The sequence below is a fragment of the Furipterus horrens genome, unplaced genomic scaffold (assembly GCF_987537825.1).
Source record: "Furipterus horrens unplaced genomic scaffold, mFurHor1.1.pri manual_scaffold_17, whole genome shotgun sequence".
Taxonomy (NCBI): domain Eukaryota; kingdom Metazoa; phylum Chordata; class Mammalia; order Chiroptera; family Furipteridae; genus Furipterus; species Furipterus horrens.
Window position 1 is genome coordinate 90,220,346 of NW_028327187.1, and position 11,112 is coordinate 90,231,457.

The 11,112-nt window shown below is 47.2% G+C and overlaps 1 long non-coding RNA gene across 1 annotated transcript; it reads left to right on the plus strand.

Moving 5' to 3' along the window:
• Positions 1-537: 537 nt before the first annotated feature.
• LOC149991564 (uncharacterized) lies at positions 538-4,605 on the plus strand. Its single transcript, XR_016508652.1, has 4 exons — positions 538-673; positions 3,260-3,372; positions 3,796-3,952; positions 4,440-4,605. It is a non-coding gene; the product is annotated as an uncharacterized LOC149991564 (long non-coding RNA).
• The last annotated feature ends 6,507 nt before the right edge of the window (positions 4,606-11,112 follow it).

Here is an 11,112-nt window from a genome sequence, read left to right on the forward strand (position 1 = left end):
CTTATTAAATATTTTGTAACAGTAGAAAAATATAAAAAAGCTGGTGTCATATTTCACAGATTTGGTCAAGACCTACATATAAGCCAAATTAAGAGTAATATCAGGTGGGGATTGACTGGGAGGGAGCGGTGGGGCAGGGGAGAGCAATGGGAGAAAAATTAGGACAACTGTAATTGAACAACAATAAAATAAAATAAAATAATTTTAAAGAGTAATATAAATTGTTTTTAATATCATTATATGTTTGTTTATAATGTTTATATGTTTTCAAATATTGTTCAATATTTTGCTGATGTTCCTCAGCTGTCCTGTTGTGAAAAATCACTTTAATTCACGAGTAGCTTCAGAACCACATAAGCAGTGCTTACATTCATGTAACGAATTCGGTGATGATGTCTCTTCTCTTACCAGGCGCCACAGTCCCACAAACCCTCCGCCTGACGCTCTGAAATGCTCTTCACCTGTGGTGTCTTCAGCAACACAACCCACAAATCTCCACAGCATGTGGCCACGGTTACCTTTTTTTTTTGGTTTTTCAATTACAGTTCACAGTTACCTTTAGTTTGAAGGACACAAGGTGTCTAAACATCTCGTCGATAATGGGAGCAGAAGTTCAAGGTCACAGCCAGGCTGTGCCAATGCTAACTAGCTGATCCTCAGCCAAGCAGTACCTGTGAGTTAATAAGTGTGTTTTTGTGACCTGTGGAACTCTGAAATGTGGGGCACAGGGCAGGGGCCCCTCTTGCACAGATCTAAAGATGATACTAGCTGTGAGAAGCTGATCAGATCAAAACAAATTCAAGAAGCAAGTAATCATCCAGAATTTTGGCAAGTATAAGTTTGACAAGCTTGCCTCCAGTTCTACAAACATGAGGAAACAGTGCTTTTATAGGAATTTCCATCAGATCTGAAGTTAAATGTCAATCAGGAAAATAATTGTTCTGGTTTAGCCACACCCCACCCAAAACCTGAAGGTAGGTAGCCCCTCACTCAGTCCTTCCCTGTTTCTTTCTTACCACCAGGTAAGGAGAGAGGGGAGTTGCTCCTTCTATAGTACCTACCCCCAGCTTGATTGGGGGACACCATTTTCCAACCTCTAATGGAAGTGACCTTTGCTCTTTATTTTGGGGCTAATTTATAAAATATTCAAGTTTTGAACACCCAAGCTAGGGGTGTGGTAGCTGACCAGGAAGGGGCATGAGGCCTGGACTGAACTTTGTTCTTCCGGAACTGTCTCCACCCTGCCTGTCCCTTTCAGCAGCTGGCAAGTTCCAACTTCATCAGGGTGTGTGCTATAACACCCTCAACCTGTACCCACTGAGGGGATTATAGAACCTTCTCTGGTATTCCTTTGAACAATAAGCTGAAATCACTGACCATTACAAAATCTTCAGAGAACTTCTCACCTAGGGAGGAGGCTGCTGGTCTTCTATTCTGTGACTCCATGAATGAGGCTGATTGCAATTACTAATCATTCTCACTGAGACTTACCTTTAAAAATAAGTATTTGGCCCTGGCTGGTGTGGCTCAGTGGATTGAGTGCCAGCCTGTGAACCAAAGGGTCGCTGGTTCGATTCTCAGTCACTGGGTTGTGGGCCGGGTCCCCAGTTGGGGGCACACGAGAGGCAACCACACATTGATGTTTCTCTCCCTCTCTTTCTCCCTCCCTTCTTCTCTCTAAAAATAAGTAAATAAATAAAATCTTAAAAATAATAAACGTAGGTATTTGTATGTCACAAAAACCCATTTCAAAAAGACTCCATCCATTTCACTGTAATAATTACTAAATATCTGTTTAAAATAGGGTTTGTTGCATAAATTTGATGTGTATAAGAATATTGAAATCATTTTATAGGTAGAGAGACTTAGGTGTAAGACAGAATAAATGAATCTCCCAAATCAATTCAGAGTTAAGGTTACTTCCTGTTTCTACCTCTCCTCATTCCCCAACCATCATCCACTTGGCTTTATACTACAGTTCCCTGTGAATTTTTTTAAGAGAGAATCTGAGATGTTTTGTTTCAGAAAGTGAAAACTTTACTGCTGTATCACAGCTACCAGAATGGTGCTTGGCATGTAGTAGACACCCAGTCACTGAACAGCTAAATCGATTCTCTTAAAATGTATTGGGGTTTAGCCCTGACCAGTGAGGTTCAGTTGGTTGGGTGTCATCCTGTAAAGCAAAAGATTGCCAGTTTGATTCCCAGTCAGGGCACAGGACTGGGTTGCAGGCTTGGTCCCCGGTCAGGGAGTGTATGAGGGGCGACCAACCAATGTTTCTCTCCCTTCTTTCTCCCTCTCTTCCCCTCTCTCTAAAAATAAAATTAAAAAAAAACCTTTACAAAAATTTATTGGGGTTTACAGGAATCAGATTCCTGATCAAGAAAAGTTATATCCTGCTCAACAACAGAGGTTTGTTGGGTTTTTTCTTTATGTTTTTTATCAGATAATAAAAAGTAATTTGGAAAATTTGAAAATTTAGAAAAATAGAGAACTTGGAAACAACTGCAAAGTAAGAGGAGAAGAAATCCTAATGTCTTACTACTCTGGGCTACCACAAACATTTGAAAGTTTTTAGGATTGTAATTAATCAAGTAATCTGCATTCACAATTAAAATTGAAATAATGGTCAAAAAGAAAAGAGGCAGAAACAGCAGTATTCTTTAAGGAGAATGGCTCAGACCTTGAGCTTTAAAGAAAGCAGGTTGCAGTTAGCGAGGGCTTACTGGGACATTGCTCTGCACTGCCTTACAGCTCGGAGTCCAAGGGCAAGGTCTGGTCCAGCCTTCACATTTGCAGGGCCCCATATCACGTCTAATTATTTTAAAGAATTTAAAGTCCATGTGATTTAAGTCATGCTGACATAGCATTAATTTGAAATTTTAATAAAATTTTGCTGAATCTTTTTATAAGTATGTAACTTTCTACATTATTAGTGGCCACTGTTCATCCAGGTTCCATTGTAGAGAACCGATATCCTGTTTCTGTATAATATAAGCGTGTGTGTGTGTGTGTGTAGATATCATACATACATATAAACTTCAGAGTAGTATGAATTGTTTGCTGTCTCAGAGTATTCCTTAGCCACCATGTGATACCTCTGGGATTACCATTTGGAACACAGAGAAGCAAGGATACGAATACCCAGCATCCATGGGAAATGATACTTGGGTTCGTGTAAATCTCTTACATTCATGCTATCTGGAAGGAAGGTTTTGACAAGTTAATATGTCTCTTCTTTCACCTAAACCTTCTGCAGCTCAAATCCTGCCTGTCATGAGAAGCAGTGGCCATCTCCAAGATCAGAGGAGGCACAGTACGCAAACCTTCATGGCACCCAAACATAGTTGCCTTTGGATTTCAGAACACAAGGTAAGCACTGGAACAAAGTGTTTCCCTGGAGCTGGAATAGTGTTAGTCAGGTGAGTGGCTGTCTTTAGATGGGCATAGCTCAGGGCTCAGGGCTCTGGGCTCAGGGCTCAGGGCTCAGGGCTCAGGGCTCAGGGCTATGCTGGTACTGGCCACTAGATCACCAGATGGAGGTAATGATGCAATATTTACATGTAGGTTCTGCACGTTCTTGTAGGATCTGGCACAAGGATTAGCAGCTTCCTGTGTCACCTGGGGCAGCCCCGCCCATGTTATAGGCCCAGCCAGGACATGGCAATAAGAGGCTTTGACAAAGAACACTTTTAGGCAATCCCCTCTGCTTCACGGGACACAGGCTCACTTTTTTTAAAAAGCCTCTTTCTTTTTTTTTTAATCCTCACCCTAAGATATGTATATTGATTTTAGAGAAATAAGGAGAGGGAGAGAGAGAAAGAGATGTACAGAGAGACATCGATGTGACAGAGAAACGTCAATTGGTTGCCTCTTCCCTCTGTGCCCTGACCAGGGATCAAGCCCACAATCTAGGTGTGAGCCCCGACCAGGGATTGAACCCACAACCCAGGTATGTGCCCTGACCAGGGATCACAACAGCAACCTTTTGGTGTACTGGACAACGCTCCAATCAATTGAGTCACCCAGCCAAGACCAGGCTCACTTTCGAAGCAACTTGCCAGGGGCATTACCAATGGGCAGAGATCGCCTGATTTGCTGTAATGCTGTTTCAAGCAGGCCCCACTCCAGGCAGGCTCTATAGCATTTTTTGTGGGGAGGAACCGGCTGCTTCTTCCACCACCTCACTGAAGTCAGCCAGAGCCTGGAATGAAGCCAGGAGACTGCGGTGGTGTTCGAGGTCCCCTGGCCCTGGGGTGGAGAGAGTTCCACGAGGGAAGCTGGGTTTGCTGGGAGTCCAATTGAGCAGGCTGAGGAAGCAGGCACCACCACTGCGTGGGGAGGGCTCCACATGCATCAGCCCCATTTGCAAGATTTCTTGGAGAAGACCATGGATAAGCTGGTGAGATAGTCACGTTCACAATGCCTCCTTTCCACAGCCCAAATCTCCGCTGATGGAGGACAGAGGAGCCTGGAAAGCAGTGTGATGAGTATGAATGGGCAACATCCAAACTGCAGGAAACCCTACAGGACAAAATGGCCAGATCCTTTAACAGATAAATTGTAAGAAAAAGGGACAGAAGGGGGAAATAGGTTAAAAGTGACTTAGAAGACATTTAAATAAATTTTTTTATTTTTAAAAAAAGATTTTTATTTATTTTTAGAGAGAGGGGAAGAGGGGGAGGAAGAGAGGGAGAGAAACATTGACGTAAGACACAAACATCAATCAGTTGTGCCCCGACCAGGAATCAAACCAGGATTTGTGGGCTGACGCCTACCCAACTAAGCCACACTGGTCAGAGCTAAATAAAAAAATTTAAAGGACAAACTATGGAATATAGGAATGCACATTTGGGTGACAAAACTATTTGTTGTGATTAGCATAAAAGTTTGGATCATGAAAAAAAAAACATTAAAAAAAAAAAAAGTTTGGATCATGGTTACTTCTTGGGGAAGGAAGGAGTGTGATTTGGATAGGAAACACATGGGGTTTCTAGGTTGTCTGGCAAAGCTCTGTTTCTTGACCCGAGTGATGGTTACAAGGATGTTTGGCTTAGAAAAATTTATTAAGTCATACATTTGTTTTACTGTGTTTGTGTTTTATTTTACAGTGAAAACGATTTAAAAAAAATTTCTTGGAATATCAACTTGCTGTATAATTACAAGGACTTTGTTTTGGTGTTCTTAGGACCCAGAACCCCTCACTTCTCTGGTATCTGTTGTGGCCACATCATTCATGAAGATGTTTTCCACATGTTGATCATATGTTCTGGCTATTCTGGAGAAGCCATGACTTTAAATAATCTATTTGCTTGTCATTACAAATCATCATTTTTCCTTAAGTTCCAGAATCTTCACAAATTATATCTAAATGAACTAAAACATTAAGCATTTTTGAGATCTTAGGGATGAAAAAAACCTCAAAACACCACTTCACAATTATTCATAAAGTCGAGCTCACAGTGACACATATTCTGTGGAGGCAAGACTATGTGTGCAGCATGTTCTGATCAAAAGGCCTGGGACAGGACACTAGGAAGAATAAGAGAACAGAGGTGAATATTTCCAGACCTTTTTTCCTGAGCAATATCTACCTCCTTGAGATGCAGTGGTTGTTATCCAGGAGACCAAAGATGATATACAGTTTTCTACTGAAGTAGGAAGATCCGAGGGTGAGCCTGCTGGAACCACCATTGCTGTTAAGGATGGAAAAATAAGGTCATCAGGCCAGTCTCCGGGTTCGTCGTCGGCAGCCATCCGTCTCGAGAGACGATGGTGTAGCTTCCTGAGAGTCTATCTGCACCGCCGAGAATGGCTGTGCAGTCCGACTCGGGAGTGACAATCCCTGCCACACTTGTTACAGGTGAAGGCAGATGGCCGTTGTTGCTGCTGTTGACGCTGCTTCCCCCTCGATCTTTTCTGGACCGCCTCCTCGTTGCGCGCAGCCTCTGCACGTGACGTACCTTGCCTGACCGCGAGCCTCCAAGCTAGGCGGTCGTCTGCTTGAACTTCCCATGTGTTGAGATTGATGGAGCATTGTGTCATGTCCTTTTTGCAGATGTCTTTGAACCGCAGTTTTGGGCGCCCTGTCATCCTCTTGCCTTCTGCTAGCTCGCCGTAGAGGAGGTCTTTGGGGATACGGCCTGCATCCATTCTTTTGACATGGCCGAGCCACCTGAGGCGTCTCTCGCTAAGAACTGCATGCAAACTGCTCATATTGGCTCGCTTCAGCACCTCGGTGTTGGGGACCTTATCCTGCCAGGCGACATGCAGGACGCGTCGCAGGCACCTCATGTGGAAGCTGTTGAGTTTCCTTTCGTGCCTTGCGTAGGTGGTCCACGTCTCGCTGCCATAGAGGAGAGTGCTGAGTACGCAGGCTTGGTAGATGCGCAGTCTGGTTTTCTCAGTGAGGCTGGAATTGTTCCACGCTCGCCGGTTCAGTCTGGCCATAACTGTGGCTGCCCTGGCGATTCTCCGGTTGACCTCCAAGTCGACTGACAGAGAGCTCGAGATGGTGGACCCGAGGTAAGTGAAGTCGTTGACAACCTCCAGGGTGTACCCGTCGATGGTGATGCATGGGGGAGTCCCCGTGCCTTGAGCCATAACATTCGTCTTCGTCAGGCTGATGGCTAGTCCGAACTCCTTGCATGCATGGGAAAGGCAAGTGACTAGCTGCTGGAGTCCCTCTTCGGAGTGTGATGTCAAAGCTGCGTCGTCGGCGAAGAGCATCTCACGGATGAGCACCTCTTTGACTTTGTTCTTGGCTCGTAGACGGGCCAGGTTGTAGAGCTTGCCATCGGATCTGGTGTGGATGAAGACACCCTCGCTGCAGTCCTTAAAGGCGTATTGGAGGAGCATGGAGAAGAAGATTCCGAACAGCGTAGGCGCGAGGACGCAGCCCTGCTTTACTCCGCTGCTGACTGGGAAGGCCTCAGAGGTTGCGCCGTTGTAGGACACCGTGCTGTGCATGTTGTCGTGAAAGGACATGACCACAGCAAGCAGATGTGGTGGACAGCCAATCTTCCGTAGCAAGCTGAAGAGTCCGCTTCGACTGACCAGATCAAACGCCTTCGTGAGGTCGATAAAGGCGAGGTAGAGTGGTTTATGCTGCTCGTGACACTTCTCCTGCAGCTGGCGTAGGGAGAAGATCATGTCCACTGTTGAACGGCCAGCTCTGAAGCCACACTGGGACTCTGGGTAGACGCGGGAAGCAAGGGTCTGCAGGCGGGCAAGAGCGACCCGGGCGAATACTTTGCCGACGACGCTGAGGAGAGAGATGCCCCAGTAGTTGTTGCAGTCGCTGCGGTCTCCTTTGTTCTTGTACATGGTGATAATGTTGGCATCTCTCATATCCTGGGGGATGTAACCCTCCTTCCAGCAGCAACAGAGTAGATGGTGGAGCGGCTGTAGCAGGACTGGTTTCCCGCTCTTTAGGATTTCTGGAGGGATTCCGTCGCTTCCTGGTGCTTTCCCGCAAGCGAGGCGGTCGATGGCTTTGCTGAGCTCTGCCGCAGTAGGTGGGGTGTCTAGCTCCTCCATGACTGGTAGGTCTGGGATGGCTTTAAGAGCAGTGTCTGTTACGGTGTTCTTCGTTGCGTACAGCTCGAGGTAGTGCTCGGTCCACCGCCGCATTTGCTGTTCCTGGTCAGTGATGACCTCACCTGTCTTGGACTTAAGGGGGGCGATCTTGGAGGGGATTGTTGCCTTCTTGATACCCTCATACATTCCTCGTGCGTTGCCTATATCGGCGGCTTCCTGAATGCTTCTGCACAGGTTTAGCCAATAGGTGTTGGCACAGTGGCGGGCGGTCTTCTGGACTTTGCTCCTGGCAGCCCGTAGAGCTTGAAGAGTACTGGGAGTGGGCGTGGCCTTGTAAGCCAGTAGGGCCTTCCTCTTAGCCTTGATCACGGGTTCCATTTCTTCCCAGTGAGCCTCGTACCAGTCAACGTTCTTCCGCTCTTTCTTCCCGTAAGCAATAATGGCGGAGTTGTATATGGCGTCGCGGAGACGTGGCCAATTGGATTCGATAATGTCATCTGCCGCCACTCCCTCGCCGACTGCATCTTCCATCTTGTTGATGAATTGCTGGGTCTTAACTGGGTTGCTGGCACAACTGGTGTTGATGCGTGGGCGACCCTTCATCTTGGAGTGGTGCAACCTCTTCGGCATTATGCGCACCTTGCTTACCACGAGGGCATGGTCCGTGTCGCAGTCTGCACTGTGGTAGCTGCGGGTGAGGAGGGTGCTGCCAATATCCGTTCTGCTGGTGATGACGAGGTCAAGCTGGTGCCAATGGCGGGAGCGGGGGTGCCTCCATGACACCTGGTGGATCTCTTTGCACTTGAAGAATGTGTTTGTCACGCACAGGCCGTGGTGACACGAAAGCTCAAGCAGTCGCTGACCATTCTCATTGATCTTTCCTCTCCCAAAGTTTCCGAGGCAGGTGGGCCAGGCCATGTGGTCGGCTCCTACTCTTGCGTTGAAGTCTCCAAGGAGATAGAGAGCGTTACTTCTGGGGATCTTGGATAACGCTTCGTCCAGTGCATGGTAGAACTGTTCTTTCTCTTCGATGGTGGCGCAGAGGGTTGGGGCGTACGCGCTAAGAATGCTGACTGGGCCGAAAGTTGTTGACAATCGGAGGGTAAGTAATCTCTCTGTGCCTCCTGTGGGTGGCTCTATGGAGTTAACAAGCGTGTTCTTCACAGCAAACCCAACACCGTGCTGTCTTGGTTGGTCCGGAGACTTCCCTTGCCAGTAGAAGGTGTAGTTGGTTTCTCTGATAGTTCCGTTGTCGGCCAACCGGGTCTCCTGTAGAGCCGCAATGTCGATGTTTAGTCGTGCCAGTTCCCTATCGATGACAGCGGTTTTCCTGGCACCCTTGATCCACGGAAGGTCTGCAGTAAGTCCGGGGCACATGGTCCTGATGTTCCAGCTAGCGAGGCGAAGAGCTGGAGGCTTCTTTCTTGTTGTTCGCTTGGAATTAACTGGTGCGGGTGTTTTGTGGCCCACTTTTCAAGAGGCGCCTCTCTGATCCCCACGCACCCAGTGGGGCAGGCGAGCCATGGCGAGACGGCACCTAATTGGCTGGGGCTGCCCAGCTTGAGGCGGGCGGTAGCTGTCCAGTGAGGTGCGATGACCTCTCCCACCGTCAGAGGAGACCCCTGGCGCTCGTTTCCTTCGCCAATCGGATGAGCTCCGGGTTACAAGTAAGGATAAAAACAGGGCAAAACCGGAGGCAGGATATGGACAGGACAGAAGCAGGCATGTGTGTGGAAGTGATGGCTTTCCTTCCTGGTCATCCATTCTTAGAGTGGGAGGTAAGATGATGCGATTTAAGGGCAGCACCCATCTCCCTGTCCTCTCTCACTTGGGCAGGTAGGCAGGGAAAAGCAGAATAGGGAATGCTGCGAATTGGCCTGAGGAAACACCTTTTCCTTTTCCTTTTCCTGAGAAGGAGGCAGGTTTCCTTCAATCCATCTCCTCTCCCCATAGTACATATTAACTAGAGCTAGCCAGGGTCACTGCCACAACCTGGTACCCCCTCCCTGTGTTCTCCTGCTTTCCATCTCCAGCAGTAGGGACTTTGGGGTTGAAGGTATGCTAATCTCCAGAAACAGTGAATATGTCACCCTATGTGGCAAAAGAGACTTTGCAAATGTGATCAAGTTAAGGATATCACAGGGGGAGATCAGTTCGGATTATCCATCTGGCCCTAGTATGATAACAACAGTCCTAAGAGGAAGCCAGGAGGGTGAGAATGAGATAAGGTGATGTGATAGAAACAGAGTTCAGAGAGAGAGGGAGGGAGAGGGAGAGATTGGAAGATGCTATGTTGAAGGCCTTGAAGATGGAAGGAGGGATCATGAGCCAAAGAATGCAGGTAGCCTGTAGCTGGAAAAGGCAAAAAAATGCATTCTACTCTAGAGCCTCCTGAAGGAATGCAGCCAACACCTTGATGCCTGGATCTCTAACCTTCCAAAGTGTAAGACGATACAGTGGTGTTCTAAGTCACTAAGTTTGCGTTAATTTGTTACAGCAGCAAGAGGAAACTAATACAGGAAAGAATGGGGCAGGCTCTTTTTAAAATAACAATTTTTAAAAATTTGTTAACTTGAGAGAGAGAGAGAGAGATTAACATCAGTTTGCTGTTCCACACATCCATGCACTCACTGGTTGACTCTAGCTGATGGGGAGAGAGGGGTGCCCCAGGACGACACTCCAACCAATCAAGCCACCCAGCCAAGGCCTGGAGCAGGCTCTTGATGAGCCAGACAAGGAAGAGAGTGCTAGAAGATGCTGTTGGGTGCCTGGACAGGGATCAGTGACAGCAGAATTCCACAGGGCTGAGAAAGCTTGTGAGCTTGCATGGGCCGAGAAAGGGGACTTCACATTTTTTTTAAAAGTATATTTAATTGATTATGTTGCTACAGTAGTTCCAGTTTTTTCCCCTTTGCTCCCCTCTGCCCAGTACCTCCCTTCCCTCTAGCAATCCCACCCTCCTTAGTTCATTTCCATGGGTCATGCATATAAGTTCTTTGGATGCACCCTTTCCTATATTATTCTTAACGTCCCCCTGTCTATTTTGTACCAACCGATTATGCTTCTTAGTCCCTGCACCGTTTCCCCATTTCTCCCTCTTGCCCCTCCCAGCTGATAACCCTCCAAATGATGGACTTCACATTTTCAATAGGGAGAGCTGAAGCAGTGGGATGTTGGGGAGGGAGGCTTGGCCTGTTTTCTCTGATTTCTCCTTTGGAGCCCAATATCTGTAGGCCCATGCCATACATCCTGCTGAGCCTTACTGGGACAAGAAGAAATAGTGGTGGGTATTAACAGGCAATTGACATTACGGTGGGGCACAGAGCAGCAGGGATGCAAGCTCCAGTGACCAAGGAGTGGTATGTTCTGAGTAGAGAGCGGCACATTTATAGGCTACTGCTATCTGGGTGATGAGCTAGAGTGAGACACGGGTCATTCGTTCAGTCTGGCTGTGGGACAGAGACTGGAAAGTGGTGGTGACTTTTGCCCAGTGACAGAAACTCTGGAAGCTTCAGCTGCCTCATCTGTGAAATGGGCTGAACATAGTACCTCTGTCCCTGAGTTGTAAAACTA